This window comes from Tachypleus tridentatus, chromosome 4 (genome assembly GCF_004210375.1).
Source record: "Tachypleus tridentatus isolate NWPU-2018 chromosome 4, ASM421037v1, whole genome shotgun sequence".
Taxonomy (NCBI): Eukaryota; Metazoa; Arthropoda; class Merostomata; order Xiphosura; family Limulidae; genus Tachypleus; species Tachypleus tridentatus.
Window position 1 is genome coordinate 16,237,844 of NC_134828.1, and position 19,626 is coordinate 16,257,469.

Here is a 19,626-nt window from a genome sequence, read left to right on the forward strand (position 1 = left end):
ATATCTATACAATATCACAAATCAGCCAGTTATTTGGTTCTGTTTGTGTATTATATCTATACTATATCACAAATCAGCCAGTTATTTGGTTCTATTTGTGTATTATATCTATACTATATCACAAATCAGCCAGTTATTTGGTTCTATTTGTGTATTATATCTATACTGTATCACAGATAAGCTAGTTATTTGGTTCTATTTGTGTATTATATCTATACTATATCACAAATCAGCCAGTTATTTGGTTCTATTTGTGTATTATATCTATACTGTATCACAGATCAGCCAGTTATTTGGTTCTGTTTGTGTATTATATCTATACTGTATCACAGATCAGCCAGTTATTTGGTTCTATTTGTGTATTATATCTATACTATATCACAAATCAGCCAGTTATTTGGTTCTATTTGTGTATTATATCTATATCACAGATCAGCCAGTTATTTGGTTCTATTTGTGTATTATATCTATACTGTATCACAGATCAGCCAGTTATTTGGTTCTGTTTGTGTATTATATCTATACTATATCACAAATCAGCCAGTTATTTGGTTCTATTTGTGTATTATATCTATACTGTATCACAGATCAGCCAGTTATTTGGTTCTGTTTGTGTATTATATCTATACTGTATCACAGATCAGCCAGTTATTTGGTTCTATTTGTGTATTATATCTATACTGTATCACAGATCAGCCAGTTATTTGGTTCTATTTGTGTATTATATCTATACTATATCACAAATCAGCCAGTTATTTGGTTCTATTTGTGTATTATATCTATACTGTATCACAGATCAGCCAGTTATTTGGTTCTATTTGTGTATTATATCTATACTATATCACAAATCAGCCAGTTATTTGGTTCTATTTGTGTATTATATCTATACTATATCACAGATCAGCCAGTTATTTGGTTCTGTTTGTGTATTATATCTACACTATATCACAGATCAGCCAGTTATTTGGTTCTGTTTGTGTATTATATCTACACTGTATCACAGATCAGCTAGAAACACTAAATTCCTGATGCTGGAACCATGATAAGACCACACTCCACTCCAATGACTGCCATAAGGTTAAAAATAACAACAATAAACTTGTTCATTTTGTTCTTTGAAGAACACTCCTAGTAAAACCAAGCTCAGTAGCTTTGTTACTAAAGATTTCTCGAAAGAAAGGGTTAATTTTTGTTTTCTTACTAACTTAATCGGATAATAAATTAATTGATACAACTCAAGTAAAATAATACATTTCATTTAGTAACTTGTTAAACTATACTCACTTGTTTAGGCTAAACTATATGGTGATTAGGTCAAACAGGTCATGGTTGGCCTGTAGCAGATCTGTATCTATATGGGTAGCAAATATCTAGGTTTTACATTAACTTATGTTAACCGATTGTTGAGAGAGCCATCGATACCGACCAAATCAATCAATGTCAGCCTCAAATATAATATGAATAAAATAGATTTTGTTTCGATAAAACCCTATGATGCTAACATTAAAAACAGACAAACGAGCATTTCAAGTGAAACCTGTGTTGCACTATAACGTGAAAAGTTAAACCCTTTAGTACAGACAGTGTAGCTTTATAAATAAACATCTTGTAATACTGACACTGTGGTATTATAAATAAACATCGTGTAATACTGACACTGTAGTATGATAAATAAACATCTTGTAATACTGACATTGTAGCATTATAAATAAACATCTTGTAATACTGACATTGTAGCATTATAAATAAACATCTTGTAATACTGACACTGTGGTATTATAAATAAACATCTTGTAATACTGACATTGTAGTATGATAAATAAACATCTTGTAATACTGACACTGTAGTATGATAAATAAACATCTTGTAATACTGACACTGTAGTATGATAAATAAACATCTTGTAATACTGACACTGTAGTATGATAAATAAACATCTTGTAATACTGACACTGTAGTATGATAAATAAACATCTTGTAATACTGACACTGTGGTATTATAAATAAACATCTTGTAATACTGACACTGTGGTATGATAAATAAACATCTTGTAATACTGACATTGTAGCATTATAAATAAACATCTTGTAATACTGACACTGTGGTATTATAAATAAACATCTTGTAATACTGACACTGTGGTATGATAAATAAACATCTTGTAATACTGACATTGTAGCATTATAAATAAACATCTTGTAATACTGACACTGCAGCATTATAAATAAACATCTTGTAATACTGACACTGTGGTATTATAAATAAACATCTTGTAATACTGACACTGTAGTATGATAAATAAACATCTTGTAATACTGACATTGTAGTATGATAAATAAACATCTTGTAATACTGACATTGTAGTATGATAAATAAACATCTTGTAATACTGACATTGTAGTATGATAAATAAACATCTTGTAATACTGACACTGTAGTATGATAAATAAACATCTTGTAATACTGACATTGTAGTATGATAAATAAACATCTTGTAATACTGACATTGTAGTATGATAAATAAACATCTTGTAATACTGACATTGTAGTATGATAAATAAACATCTTGTAATACTGACATTGTAGTATGATAAATAAACATCTTGTAATACTGACATTGTAGTATGATAAATAAACATCTTGTAATACTGACATTGTAGTATGATAAATAAACATCTTGTAATACTGACACTGTGGTATTATAAATAAACATCTTGTAATACTGACACTGTGGTATTATAAATAAACATCTTGTAATACTGACACTGTAGTATGATAAATAAACATCTTGTAATACTGACACTGTGGTATTATAAATAAACATCTTGTAATACTGACACTGTAGTATGATAAATAAACATCTTGTAATACTGACACTGTAGTATGATAAATAAACATTTTGTAATACTGACACTGTAGTATGATAAATAAACATTTTGTAATACTGACACTGTAGTGTGATAAATAAACATCTTGTAATACTGACATTGTAGTATGATAAATAAACATCTTGTAATACTGACACTGTAGTATGATAAATAACCATCTTGTAATACTGACACTGTAGTATGATAAATAAACATCTTGTAATACTGACATTGTAGTATGATAAATAAACATCTTGTAATACTGACACTGTAGTATGATAAATAAACATCTTGTAATACTGACATTGTAGTATGATAAATAAACATCTTGTAATACTGACACTGTAGTATGATAAATAAACATCTTGTAATACTGACATTGTAGTATGATAAATAAACATCTTGTAATACTGACACTGTAATATGATAAATAAACATCTTGTAATACTGACACTGTAGTATGATAAATAAACATCTTGTAATACTGACACTGTAGTATGATAAATAAACATCTTGTAATACTGACACTGTGGTATTATAAATAAACATCTTGTAATACTGACACTGTGGTATGATAAATAAACATCTTGTAATACTGACATTGTAGCATTATAAATAAACATCTTGTAATACTGACACTGTGGTATTATAAATAAACATCTTGTAATACTGACACTGTGGTATGATAAATAAACATCTTGTAATACTGACATTGTAGTATGATAAATAAACATCTTGTAATACTGACATTGTAGCATTATAAATAAACATCTTGTAATACTGACACTGCAGCATTATAAATAAACATCTTGTAATACTGACACTGTGGTATTATAAATAAACATCTTGTAATACTGACACTGTAGTATGATAAATAAACATCTTGTAATACTGACATTGTAGTATGATAAATAAACATCTTGTAATACTGACATTGTAGTATGATAAATAAACATCTTGTAATACTGACATTGTAGTATGATAAATAAACATCTTGTAATACTGACACTGTAGTATGATAAATAAACATCTTGTAATACTGACATTGTAGTATGATAAATAAACATCTTGTAATACTGACATTGTAGTATGATAAATAAACATCTTGTAATACTGACACTGTAGTATGATAAATAAACATCTTGTAATACTGACATTGTGGTATTATAAATAAACATCTTGTAATACTGACACTGTAGTATGATAAATAAACATCTTGTAATACTGACATTGTAGTATGATAAATAAACATCTTGTAATACTGACACTGTGGTATTATAAATAAACATCTTGTAATACTGACACTGTGGTATTATAAATAAACATCTTGTAATACTGACACTGTAGTATGATAAATAAACATCTTGTAATACTGACACTGTGGTATTATAAATAAACATCTTGTAATACTGACACTGTAGTATGATAAATAAACATCTTGTAATACTGACATTGTAGTATGATAAATAAACATCTTGTAATACTGACATTGTAGTATGATAAATAAACATCTTGTAATACTGACACTGTAGTATGATAAATAAACATCTTGTAATACTGACACTGTAGTATGATAAATAAACATCTTGTAATACTGACACTGTGGTATGATAAATAAACATCTTGTAATACTGACACTGTAGTATGATAAATAAACATCTTGTAATACTGACACTGTAGTATGATAAATAAACATCTTGTAATACTGACACTGTGGTATGATAAATAAACATCTTGTAATACTGACACTGTAGTATGATAAATAAACATCTTGTAATACTGACACTGTGGTATTATAAATAAACATCTTGTAATACTGACACTGTAGTATGATAAATAAACATCTTGTAATACTGACATTGTAGTATGATAAATAAACATCTTGTAATACTGACATTGTAGTATGATAAATAAACATCTTGTAATACTGACACTGTAGTGTGATAAATAAACATTTTGTAATACTGACACTGTAGTATGATAAATAAACATTTTGTAATACTGACACTGTAGTGTGATAAATAAACATCTTGTAATACTGACATTGTAGCATTATAAATAAACATCTTGTAATGCTGACACTGTAGTACGATAAATAAACATTTTGTAATACTGACACTGTAGTATGATAAATAAACATCTTGTAATACTGACTTTGTAGTATGATAAATAAACATTTTGTAATACTGACACTGTAGTATGATAAATAAACATTTTGTAATACTGACACTGTAGTGTGATAAATAAACATCTTGTAATACTGACATTGTAGTATGATAAATAAACATCTTGTAATACTGACACTGTAGTATGATAAATAAACATCTTGTAATACTGACATTGTAGTATGATAAATAAACATCTTGTAATACTGACACTGTAGTATGATAAATAAACATCTTGTAATACTGACATTGTAGTATGATAAATAAACATCTTGTAATACTGACACTGTAGTATGATAAATAAACATCTTGTAATACTGACATTGTAGTATGATAAATAAACATCTTGTAATACTGACACTGTAGTATGATAAATAAACATCTTGTAATACTGACATTGTAGTATGATAAATAAACATCTTGTAATACTGACACTGTAATATGATAAATAAACATCTTGTAATACTGACACTGTAGTATGATAAATAAACATTTTGTAATACTGACACTGTAGTATGATAAATAAACATCTTGTAATACTGACACTGTAGTATGATAAATAAACATCTTGTAATACTGACACTGTAGTATGATAAATAAACATCTTGTAATACTGACACTGTAGTATGATAAATAAACATCTTGTAATACTGACACTGTAGTATGATAAATAAACATTTTGTAACAGTGACATTGCAGTATGATAAAGAAATATCCTGTAATACTGACATTGTAATATGATAAATAAACATCTTCTGATACTAATATTGTAGTGTGATAAATACAACCATATCACACAGAAATCATGAGTTGACAAAGTTTTTTCATATTGTTATATATCGTGAGAAACGATATCTCGTAGTACGGACAGTGTACAATCATCTTTGTGATACTGACTCTAACACATGTACAATTATGAACGAGAAACCGTCATTTGTATGCCGTTCAAAGTTCCAGATGTTATTTTTTACATATAGTTTGTTCCCATACCTGAGATCTACACTTTATCAGCGTTTCCTATAAGAATAACACATAAGTTGAATAAATATTTAGATATTAAATTATCCAGTCATGTTTATTTATTTTGTATAAATCGACATGTAACTAGTATTTCTTCACTCATTTCGTGCGTATGGAAGGATGTGCTAAAATCATTTGCTGAGAATTTTAAAAGAGTTTTATTGTAAAATCTAAGTTTGTTTATTTGTTCTGTTAAATTTATCCCAAAGCCTCACGAGGGCTAGCTGCGCTAACCATTTCTAATTTGGAAGTAATGTCATAAGACATGCAGCTCTCGCTAGTGGAAGATCAGTGTCTCGGGAGTGATCCTCAAACCAGTATGGTTATTCAAAGTGTCATAAAATGTACTTAGTCCTAGCTACAGTTCTTAAGCAAAATAAAATTATACTAATAATGGTAAGAAGAAGGCTTATAAGGAAAGTTTATGGTTGTAACGACGTATAGATATGTTTTATTCTGTCTATTTGTTTCCAAGAACAACATAATGTGCAATTGTGTCGTCTTAACGTTTGTATTAGACATTAGTACTCAGATAAATTATTCTGCGAAAAAAAGAAGACCAGTGTTGGCGAAGTTTGTAACGAGTTTATGCGACGGTAGTTCGTCATAAATCTAGCAAAGAATGTCCATATTGCGTGATAGGATGAAAGTCTTATACCCGATATGATATAAACATTACATGGTCGGCGCAATAAGTTTGATGAAAGGGTTTTTTTTCTCTGGTTCTGTTGCTGGCAATATGGACGCCTGTCCAGCCTTTTAACCTCTGTATGTATGTGTGTACCCTTGTGTGAAATATTTACTAAAATAAAATAGGTTACTTTTTCCTGTGTATATATATATATAAAAGAAACGTTCAGAGGAGAATTTCAACAACAACAACAAAAAAACCCCAAAACATTCGGTTTTGGTAGTTGAGAGTAAATAGGGTAGAAACAACAATTACAGAAAATAGTTCATTCAAAGAATGTGTTTTGTTTGGGAACATTGAACTTACGAATACAAAGGAGTTTATGATTTAACGGTTGTTTCAAATAAGGCTATTTATATTTATATTTTCCGTAGTAATGGGTTTATTATCGTTTACTCGAAACTATAACAGGAGTTTAATATTTGTGATGAAACTATTACAAGTATATTGTTTTCACATTCCGCTCAATTTGGGTTCTAAGTGACTCAACTGTAAGTCAGAAGGCTTATGACTCTAGATATATGGTTTCAATACCCGTAATTGACAAATAAAAATTGCTACCTAGTGGCTCAACAGTAAGTCAGAAGGCTTACGATGTTAAATATATGGTTTAGATACTCGTGATTGGCAACAAAAAAATTGCTACCTAGTGGCTCAACTGTTAGTCAGAAGGCTAACGACGCTAAAAATATGGTTTCGATTCCTCTTGAATGGCAAATAAACATTACCATCAAGTGACTCAGCGGAAAGTCAGAAGGCTCATGACGTCCAGCACTTGGTGGGTACAGCATAATAGGTAGTCCAGCTTTGACATTTATAATAAGCAAACAAAATCAACTAATTTCTGCTCTTCAGGCACAATAGTTGAAAATCAAACCGAATAACACGTGCTAAAATACACCATATTTGTGTTGCATTCATTCTTGGTTGAGAGCCTGTCGCAAACATCGTGTTTCTCAACTGTTTGAGACGTTAGCCGCTTGAATCAGGCTTGGTGGGCTGTGAAATGATTTAAAATAGCTTTAATAGTTATTTATTAACTATATGGTCTAACAACCAACGTGGTACACAATATCTTTAGTGACTATAAAAAAAAACGGTTTAAATGATTTGGAACCATTAAATCTAATGTCATATAAGATGAAATGTTATTTTAAAGCCATAGCAAGTGTCAGTTCATCGAAAATTACAAATATCGAAGAGCATAATATCTCTATGTTCAATCTCACAACTATATGTTCCACTGAATGAAAGTTCTTAATCCAAGATGTAACTAAGTTGTGCACTTAATTTTCTTAATCTCAGATGTATCTACTTCATGTAATTAATATTCTTAATACAGGAAGTAGATGTCGCTGTTTTGTGTACTTAGTATTCTTAACCCATGGATCTGAGCTCTTAATCTAGGTTGTAGGTAATTTGTCTACTTAATGTTTTGGAACGCACTTAGTTAACTGAACCACGTGGCGTGAATAAAACCTCTTCGTGACCTTACGAATTACCCCCACATCCGTAACGTATCAACTTTTTAATTTGACTTGTCACGATACTCGTCTACTGAAAAATAGGAAACTGTTGAGGAAAATACATATCACTCTTCGAGGTGGCCGACAAGGGTCAAAGGACAACTCGAGCAAACAAGCAAGTGTGAAAAAAAAATCCCTGTGAAAATGGCTCGACAACTGTGAAAAAGAAACAGAACACTACAGTGATAAATCTAAGTTAATTGTACATTATTCTAACATCAAGTTCCTTTAATAATATATTACCATAATTCTTGTTTGTATCTAATTAAGCACAAAGTTACACAATGGGCTATCTGTGCTCTGTCCAATACGGGTATCGAAACCCGGTTTCTATTGTTGCAAGCCGAAGATATTCCAATGTGCCACTGGGGGGTCACTATTATTGTGCTGCACGAACTTTTTCAAAAGAAAAATAGAAACTTTCAAAACTCCAATTAAGTTTCATTTAAACGATGCGGTTCGATCCGTTCTCGACAGCATAATGTCACAGAAAGAAATCTGTAATACATTTGATGCTTTTTTGCGGTTGGCCATTCGAAAATTATTTTTTGTATTAAACAATTTTTCAACATCAGTGCCATCTACAATGAAAACTGAAGAAAATTAACAAATTTATTTTGTGACTTCTTTGTGTCTCTATTCATGTGAGAATCATTACGTACGCTGTTTTTAATGCGTTAGAAAGATGATCCAGGTTCGAATTCATTTGATATCACATTACGTGGTCCACATTTTAAGGTGTGATATAAGTCATTCTCCTGTTTCTGGTTCAAAGTTATGAAAGGCGGCGGGTATCCTTATCAGCTTTTCCATAAACATAAACATTTTGCAGTCTGAGAATCGCGGGTTCGACTCCCCGTCTTACCAAACATGCTCGTCCTTTCAACCGTGGGGGCGTTGTTGTGTGACAGTCGATCTCACCATTTACTTGTAATAGAGTAGTCCATTAGTTGGCGGGGGTGATGATGATTAGCTACCCTCCTTCTATTCTATGGGCCCGGCATGGCCAAGAATGTTAAGGCGTGCGACTCGTAATCTGAGGGTCGCGGGTTCGCATCCCCTTCGCGCCAAACATGCTCGCCCTCCCAGCCGTTGAAGCGTTATAATGTTACGATCAATCCTACTATTCGTTGGTAAAAGAGTAGCCCAACAGTTGGCGGTGGGTGGTGATGACTAATTGCCTTTCCTCTAGACTCCCACTGCTAAATTAGGGACGGTTAGCGTAGATAGCCCTCGTGTATCTTTGAGCGAAATTCAAAACCAAACCAAAGTAATGCCGGCATCACCTAGCGTTAAATATTAATATTTATAATGAAAACCTTTTAGCGTCGCCAGAAGTACATAGTTTTTTTTGTATTTTAAGATATTATTGTACAGAATAACATAAAAATTCGTTATCTTTAAATTGGTAAAACTCCAGAAAACTTATAATTAAAATTATGTGGTGCAGAAATTCTTTAACGTATTTACTGAAGACTGCTTCAACCGTTTTTCTCATTCATTTCCTGTAAGGCACACCGTTCATTTCTTTACCTTCTCTAACTGTGAAGACTTTTATATTGCAGTGGAAGCGTCCTCTTATGACAAACCTAAATATGTTTATGTTTTGTCTTTTCATTTTAGAAACGATGTCCATTACCGCAGCTGTCTGTTTTAATTGTACACGATGTCTATTACAGCAGTTGTCTGCTTTAAATGTACACGATGTCTGTTACAGCAGCTGTCTGCTTTAATTGCACACGATGTCTATTACTGCAGCTGCTGTCTGCTTTAATTGTACACGATGTCTATTACCGCAGCTGTATTGCTGTATTTAAATGTGTACACGATGTCTGTCTTACTGCAGCTGTCTGCATATCTAATACCGCGGCTGTTTAATTGTACACGATGTCTGTTACTGCAGCTGTCTGCTTTAATTGTACACGATGTCTATTACAGCAGCTGTCTGCTTTAAATGTACACGATGTCTATTACAGCAGCTGTCTGCTTTAAATGTACACGATGTCTATTACCGCAGCTGTCTGCTTTAAATGTACACGATGTCTATTACCGCAGCTGTCTGCTTTAATTGTACACGATGTCTATTACAGCAGCTGTCTGCTTTAAATGTACACGATGTCTATTACCGCAGCTGTCTGCTTTAATTGTAAACGATTTCTAATACTGCAGCTGTCTGCTTTAATTGTACACGTTTGTGTACTTATCCCCAGTTGGACATCGGTAATTTTTTACAACGCTAAATTCCATGGTTCGATTCTCCACGAAGAACACAGTTAATCAATGTGGCTGTGTTTTAACACAAGCAATTTTAAGGCCAGACATAATCTGGTAGCTAGAACGTTTGACACCCAAGCTGTGGGTTGTGGGATCGAATATCCGTCACCGAAAATGCTCGCCCTTTCGATATGATAGCGGTATAAAGTTACGAACAATCCCACTATTGATTTGTGAAAGAGTAGTCCAAATATTAGCAGTGGATTGAGTTGATTAAATATAATGTGTCACTGTTAAATTAGGGATGGTCAGTGCAGATAGCCCTCGTGTAGCTTTACGAGAAATTCAAACAAACATTTCTTTACTCTTTACACGCAAACATCGCGATGTTTGTCTGTTGTTTTTTGTAGGAAAGTTGATAAGGCAATCTGTCACCGTCCTAACTTTTAATTTGCAGCCAGAGATGAGATAATTGGGCAGTAGCAACCACCGTCAACTCTTACGGTTCTGTCTGTTTCATAACAGCTAGTGTGATTGGTCTTCGAATTATAACGTTTCCATATCTGAAACTATGAGCGTCTTCGGCGTGGAATCGAACTTCTGCGATAGAAGTTTATAAATAGAACGTCCTAAACACTAGGCCATGCCAGGTATATTTATCGCAGTGAAAAAAAAAATTATATTATGATAAATCTAAGTAAGACGTTTTATTTATTTTTATGAGCAACTTCCAATGTGTTTTTTCTTTAATTTTCCAATTTTAGAGTTATTGTTTGTCGAGTATAGTGATGACGTGGTTGCTCAGTGAGACCATAACATTCTACTCTTAACAACGAGGTTAAAGATTGGCTTTTAGATTTCGTGTTCCACGTGAGAAATTAAAAATGTTGTTCAAGTTGTAAACAAACACGCGTGAAACTAAGGGAGCAATCAGTACAACGTAGACAACCAGCGTTTGTTCATACTTGGCTCAAAATTAATTTGAAAAGGTGTCCGCATGTCCATTGTTATCAACGGACACGGGCCGTTTTTGCCAGAACAATGAGGAATAATTTGTTACATATTTCCACCGAGTTTTATTAGCATTTACTCATGTTTGAATGAGTTATAGAGCACAGATAGTGTGAAAAATTGGCTTGGTTTGTTTTGAATTTCGCGCCAAGCTGCTCGAGGGCTATCTGCGCTAGCCGTCCCTAATTTAGCAGTGTAAAATTAGAGGGAAGGCAGCTAGTTGTCACCACCCACCGTTAATTCTTGGTCTACTCTTATACCAACGAATAGTGGGATTGACCTTCACATTATAATGCCCCCACGGACGAAAGAGCGATCATGTTTGGTGTGACGGGTATTCGAACCCGCGATCCTCAGATTACGAGTCGAGTGCCTTAACCACCTGGCTTTGTGAAAAATTAGTCCCCATGTTAACAACTAGGAATGTGTTGGTTATCCGTGACCTTGCTGTGGCCGTAACCTTTAGCCTCGATCCTCCAAAAGCTAATAGTTTTTAAATTGGGTAATAGTCTAAATCTTTACTAGCCCCCCGCTGGTACAGCGGTACGTTTACGGATATATAACACTAAGATCAGGAGTTCGATTCCTCTCGGTGGACTAAGCAGATAGCCCGATGTGGATTTGCTATAAGAAAACAAGCAAATACCAACTTTTCTTCCAAATCCATGTAACCATTTCTGAGAAATGGGAAAATATAACTTCCCTCCACAGTCAGTAACAAAGGTAATTAACCAAAAACACTGAAACTAAACGTTCCAACATATCAATTGAAAACTTTTTAAAATTATTTTTTAGCGCGATGGATTCTCAAGCAGCAATTATCGTTACAAAATCTTTTATTCACGTTCTTATTGGCCGTTAGACATCAGCTGACCTATGACGTTAAAGTAGTTGCAATCCAGAGACCAAAAAAAGGAAAACCCGAAGGAGGTGTTCGGAAGAGGGCGACATAAACGTAATTAATGGTTTTTTTTTTTTTTTTTCAATTTTGTGTACGTTTTCAGAAGAAAAATAAACACATTTATCAAAGTAATCCATTCGGTTAGCTGTATTAGGAATCTTTAGAAGCTACAAGGTGTAAGAACTACAAGAAAATATGATTTTTGGAGTCATTATTTTATATTTAAAAACGTTATCTCGTTCGCTTCTCGTGCAATCGTGTATCAAATATCTGATACAACAAACTTTTAACCAACTGCATCGGAGAATGCCGTTTTTCAGCGCATGCGTGACCTTGATAATGAGGAAAAGACTCGAGTGAGACATAATTAATTTTATTGAAGTATATTATCATTTCTTCCAGAAATAAATTAAAAAAAACATCGGTTTTTGTCAGAGTTTCAGAAACACCACAGCTATTCCCTGGTTTCACAGTTTTTTATTGTGTTTATATGAATTAATATAATTGATGCTTACACAACAAGGTAAAAAATGATGCAAGGATTTTCAGCTGTGATTTCAAACTTGAGATAGTTTAAAACGAACATGATTTGTGAAAGCAATATTTAAAAAAAAAAACATTTCATGTACACATTTCAAACAGCACACAGACATGAGAAAATGTCGACCTAGATCTCAAATGACCTTTAATGTTAAAGACACGGTCATTTTGTGAAGCAATGTTTTGTGAGTTGTTTTTGAATTTCGCGCAAAGTTACACGAGGACAATATCAGCTGACTGTTCCTAATTTAGCAGTGTATGTTTGTTTGTTTGTTTTTCGCACAAAGCTACTCGAGGGCTATCTGCACTAGCCGTCCATAATTTAGCAGTGTAAGACTAGAGGAAGCCAGCTAGTCATCACCACCCACCGCCAGCTCTTGGGCTACTCTTTTGCTAACGATTAGGCCTAGCGCGTAAGGCGTGCGACTCGTAATCCGAGGGTCGCGGGTTCGCGCCCGCGTCGCGCTAAACATGCTCGCCCTCCCAGCCGTGGGGGCGTATAATGTGACGGTCAATCCCACTATTCATTGGTAAAAGAGTAGCCCAAGAGTTGGCGGTGGGTGGTGATGACTAGCTGCCTTCCCTCTAGTCTTACACTGCTAAATTAGGGACGGCTAGCACAGATAGCCCTCGAGTAGCTTTGTGCGAAATTCCCAAAACAAACAAACAAACAAGCTAACGATTAGTGGGATTAACAGTGACATTATAACGCCCCCACGACTGAAAAGGCGAGTACATGTAGTACAACAAAGATCCGAACCCGAATACAATAATAATAATTAATTAATAATACTATAATAATATTATCACGGCTATATCCAACCTAATAAAAGTGTTTTCGAAATATTGTGTTTATTACAGTAAGACAAAGGGATTAAACAAGCTATAACTTGTCAACTTAAATGTTATAGCATAAAAATGGTTAATTTTGAAAACAAATCACCGGGAAAAGCTTTATAATAGCTACTTTTTGTTTCTAGGTGGTTTCGGGGAACTATATGAATCAGCATTTCACAGCGAAGGATATGATGTTCTGTAGGACGAGGTAAGTTTCCTTTAATCTGTTTTACGTAGATTCCAAAACACAAGGAAATAAAACAAACATTACTAATGTAACGTAATCAACAGCCCAGCAGCAACAACTAAGCTGATATTGGATTATTTGTTAGGCTTGTATAATATCTCCAAACGAGTTCTTCTCAATCGGCTTATTGCTGCTGCCACCTACTGAGCGTAATTATAACTCTAAAATTCAAAAGCTTTGAAGACTTTAATTTGAAGATAAAACTAGGAATATTTACGAAAATAAAACTCATTTGATTATCAGCGCCTAGAAATTCTAGGTAGAAAATATGAGAGGTCTACTGGTGGGGGAAAAACACTATGTATAATGAACGCCTATGTCCTGGGTAAATTATCTGTAGCATTACGCTCAAAGTCGCTCAAGGTTTTATGGTCACTAATTTAGCAGTGAAAAGACCAGAGGTATCTGACAACTATCTGATGAGCTAATATTCTACCGACGAAATGTATGATGGCTGTTCTCGGGGTCGAAAGGGTTAGCATGTCAGTTAATGGAATTCGAACCTATGACTCGCAAAAATTGCCTTGTCAGACCTCTCAGGCTTATCTCATCACAGGCGTAATATTACAATCTTTTCAGATCGATGACTCAACTAGATCAATGGACAGACAGATAATTCTGAGTCACTTGAGTGTTTATCATAAGAGTTTTCACAGGCACGTTTTGAGAGTTCTTGTAGAGAAGGATGGCACACGCCATCTATCGAAAATTATACGTAGAAAAATAAAAAAATAAGTGAAACAAGTGGTGAACAATTTTCATTACTCCGAGTAAGATGCCTATATATTTATGTAATAAAATATAAATCCACTAGTTACTAAGTGTTTTTGATAGAAATATTAAATATACGTTATCATTGACTCATTTGTTTGTTTGGAATTAAGTACAAGTACAAAACAATCTGTTCTCACATCTGGTATCGAAACCTGGTTTCTAGCGTCCACAAACATGCTGCTGTGCCACTAGAGGGCGATTACTGAGCGAATAGTAGAATTAGTTACTCAAAGGGTTTGTTTTTTTGTTTTGTTTTTGAATTTCGCGCAAAGCTACTCGAGGGCTATCTGCGCTAGCTGTCCCCAATTTTGCAGTGTAAGACTAGAGGAAAGGTAGCTAGTCATCACCACCCACCGCCAACTGTTGGGGTACTCTTTAATCAACAAATAGTGAGATTGATCGTCACATTATAACGCCCACATGGCTGAAATGGAGAACATGTTTGGTCTGACGAGAATTCGAACCCGCGACCCTCGGATTACGAGTCGCGCGTCTTAACCAGCTAGCCATGCCGGACCGTTTCGCACTGACAGACTAGACTGAAGGCAGCTAGTTATCACCACTCACCGCCAACTGTTGGACTACTCTTTTAACAACGAATAATAGGATTGACCGTCACATTATAACGCCCCCTCAGCTTAAATGGCGAGCATGTTTGGTGTGACCGGGATTCGAACTCTCGACCCTCAGATTACGAGTCGAGTGCCTTAACCACCTGGCCATGTCGGGGCCTCTAGATTGTTATAATGATGTGTTGAGAAAATACTTCGTACACTAAAATCCATACGAAACGTTCTTTTCTAGTGTTGCGAGATGCTTGAACGTGTTAATAAATCTCAGTTTAAAATGTTTGCATAGTCAGTTGGTAACAGTTTTGATGATATGTTCGAATCCATATATAATAGCGTTTTTTTAAATTACATTTTTAGCACTTTGTACTTCGCGATGTTAGATTTTCCGGATAACCGAAATTTATTGCTCTTTTCATAATTAGTTTCGAAACTACAAATTTGAATCTTTTAGTGGTCCCATAAATCAACAACGATTTACCATACTCATCCAACCTTAATGCTTTATCCCCCTAGTTTTATATATTTTACAAACCAAAACGGAACAGGAATTATCCAACCTTAAAAGTTTCCTCATAAATCAATGTTTTAATTAGATAGAAATATACGTTACTTTTGTGGCCAATGACGTCAGAGATTTCTTCGCTCCAAGTGATATCGAGAACACTTTTAAATGATGTCTTAATTGAATAAGTAGCGATAATCCACTTGGAATTATTCTATATTCCTTGCTATACTTGGATCTTTAGAGATCTTCTAAAACTTAGAACTATGTTTCCTATCCTATCATGCTTAGCAAGAGTCAGTTCCTGCGGAAATCAAACAGAAAGGCAAGACGTGTGACAAATATATCACATGTACGTACCGTTTCGTAACGTAGTATAGTTTAAATGTATTCTAAAGACCAGGTGGTTAAGGCACTCGACTCGTAATCCGAGGGTTGCGGATTCGAATCCCAGTCACACCAAACGTGATCGCTCTTTCAGCCGTAACGGCGTTATAACATGACGATCAATCCCACTATTCTTTGGTAAAAGAGTGGTCCAAGAGTTGGCGGTGGGCGGTGACGACTAGCTGCTTTCCTTCTAGTCTTACACTGCTAAATTAGGGGCGGCTAGTGCAGATAGCCCTCGAAGTAGCTTTGGGCGAAATTCAAACCAAACAAAACTTGTTTGTTTGTTTGTTTGGAATTAAGCACATTGCTGCACAACGTCCCCAAGACATGTGCATAAAAGGGTACGACATTATAAGGGGGCGCTGCAGTTAGATGCTAAGCATAGTTTATCACTAAGTTACAGTTATATATTTCAAGATTGTCTCTAATTCTTTCAAAACGAAGGGAACTAAGATTTATTGTGAATACCGTGAGTTTAACAGCTTCACATATTTAATAAAATATCATACACAATATGCCATGCGATTGTTGTTAAAATAAACCTGGCACTAAAAGTGATAAATATGTAATTTTTTTGTTTAACTATGAAAAGATAGATTTTGAAACACTGTTAGTTTATGAATATCGTAACTACAGTTTGTTACTGATACGACAATTTTATCATTGGTATTTAAAATATTAAAGTAGATAATAGTTTATTAGTTTGTTTGTGTTTGAATTTCGCGCAAAGCTACACGAGGGCTATCTGCTCTAGCCGTTCCTAGTTTAGCAGTCTAAGACTAGATGGAAGGCAGCTAGTTATCACCACCCACCGCCAACTCTTGGGCTACTCCTTTACCAAAGAATAGTGGAATTGACCGTCACATTATAACGCCCCCACGGCTGAAAGGGAGAGCACGTACGATGCGACGGAGATTCGAACCCGCGACCTTCAGATTACGAGTCAAATGCCTTAACCCACCTGACCATGCCGGGCCAGAAGGCAACAGTAATCAAATATGCAGTATTCTCAGTCTGCTTTGCGAACTTCCCGCCTGATAACACGTCATTATATCTATCAGGTTCTCTATAAATCCATTTCTTCTGTATTCCATATACTTGAAACGCATGCAATCATGCATGAATGTGCTGGCCATCTGTAACACTGTACGATAGGCCAGGTCGGTGACTTAATGTAATCTACATCACTTAGTCTCTCATTACCTAGAGTTTGTGTGACCCTGCACGTGAAGAGTTCGCGGCGTTACACAAAGGCCTTTTTATAAAATATAAAGGGCCATATGTTAGAGCTGTCATCATCTATTATTCAGGCAATACGTTATTAGTAATGGTTAGATTCGTTGAGATCTTGACTTGAGAAAGACAAACATAAAGAACGAAACAACAGTTGTTGTCCTAACGAAACAGGTTTTTAGTTCCATTACTAACTAGGAGCTACTGTAGGGATCAAACATGTGATGTTTTGTATTGGGTTTTTATTCAGCATTTTTATTTAATCGGGGATTATTTGAAATTGTAATATTAAGAAATCTTCCCAAAGAAGACGTGAACTACATCTACACAGTTATACGCTACCTTTAGGCTTAAGTTTTTATCAACATTTTCAGACAGACTTCGTTATCTGTTTATGCACAGTTACAAATTTTGTAATTCAGAGCGTTTGAGTCGACCGATGAGTCGAAGATTGCGGGGTGGGTAGTGTTAACTAACAAAGGGCTCTCAGTTTACTGGACAATGAACTACAACATTTGACCCTGGCCAGCAACCAGTTTCTACCTGTCGTCATTTTGTAGAAATAAGAAGACGTAAGAAATGAAGAGGTTTGTTTGTTTGTGTTTGAATTTCACGCAAAGCTGCACGAGAGCCATCTGTGCTAGCCGTCCCTAATTTAGCAGTGTAAGACTAGAGGGAAGGTAAGTAGTCATAACCACCCATCGCTAACTCCTGGGCTACTCTTTTACTAACGAATAGTGGGATTGACCGTCACATTATAACGCCCCCACGGCTGAAAGGGTGAGCATGTTTGGTGTGATGGGGATTCGAACCCGCGACCCTCCGATTACGAGTCGAACGCCTTAACCCACCTGGCCATGCTGGGCCTAAATGAGAAGAGGTTCAAACTTCTTTTAGCTGTAACAACGATACATTTAATTTATGTGAACCTGCAGCGAAGGAGAAACAAAAAACGTTTGTGGTAGAAGGTAACTGAAGTGGTTCTGCTAACGTCTTATACGCGCGCGTGTTTTTCTTATAGCAAAACCACATCGGGCTATCGGCTAAGACCGGCGAGGGAAATTGAACCCCTGATTTTAGCATTGTAAATCCGTAGCCTTACCACTGTGCCATTGGGGGATCGTCTTATACGCACTGTTTGAAAACAATGTAATTGGTCTTCGAGTGGTTAAAAATCTTGTTAAGAGAAATGAAAGAAAAATTCGTATAGACAGCTAGGATAGACAGATTAATCGATCAATAAGAAAAGTAAAGCTAAAGGACTTTGTTTTGAATTTAATAACACAATGTTTCAGATTATTCTGTAGAATACATTGGGTGATTGAATTTTTACATCTGACTGGTTAGATCTATCAGTCAGGGTTTCGTGTTCGAAGAACAGTTTTACGTTTATGTTGGTGTGTAAGAGATATCGGTTATAAGGTCATACAGCTTGGAAAAAATTCAATATCTAATCCTAAGATTCGACAAATTTTCAATTTTCCAGTTTTTGTTTTGAATATTTAAGAGCGGAGAAGGATATTACCAAGAAAATAAGTTTAGATTTTCCGTTTAATGACATGGAAACGTAGACGTTCCGGTTTCGGCTGTTTTACTACTTGTACTGTTATAAATTTAAATTACGAAACTGCTCAACAAGTATGTCATTGATTCTGACATCACTTGCAGACTGAAATTGAAAGCAGTTATAATTTAACGGGTTTCATTTTATGTTTTGAAAAATAAATCGTTTCATGTCCAAGCCTTCAAAGAAGCCATTGTTATGTAAATCTGATCCACTTGAAAAAGGACATTGTCATATACGTAGGACCAACTTGAAAGTGGTCATTTTTATTTATATCTGATTAATTTAAAAGGGTTATTGTTACCTATGTTTGATTAGTTTAAACATTTTTATCTATGGCAGCTGCCCCCCGATAGTACAGCAGTATGTCTCCGGATTTACAACGCTAAAATCAGGGGTTCGATTCCCCTCGGTGGGCTGCGCAGATAGCCCTTTGTGGCTTTGCTATACGAAAAAAACACACACACACACTCTATGGCAGCTAGTCAACACCATCTACCGTCAAATATTGAGTTACATTAATGAAATAAACCACCACTCCGTAACGCACCCACCGCCCCAATTTGAATG

General features: G+C 34.7%; 1 protein-coding gene and 1 long non-coding RNA gene across 2 annotated transcripts in view; one reads left to right on the forward strand and one right to left on the reverse strand.

The window, feature by feature from the left end:
• LOC143248617 (ephrin-B1-like) overlaps positions 1 to 19,626 on the reverse strand; it is a 358,684-nt gene that overhangs the window by 276,278 nt on the left and 62,780 nt on the right. The window lies entirely within an intron of this gene.
• LOC143248239 (uncharacterized) overlaps positions 1 to 19,626 on the forward strand; it is a 60,326-nt gene that overhangs the window by 37,422 nt on the left and 3,278 nt on the right. Inside the window, exon 2 of the long non-coding RNA XR_013026834.1 lies at positions 13,918 to 13,982. This is a non-coding gene — a long non-coding RNA (uncharacterized LOC143248239). The remainder of the gene's footprint in view (positions 1 to 13,917; positions 13,983 to 19,626) is intronic.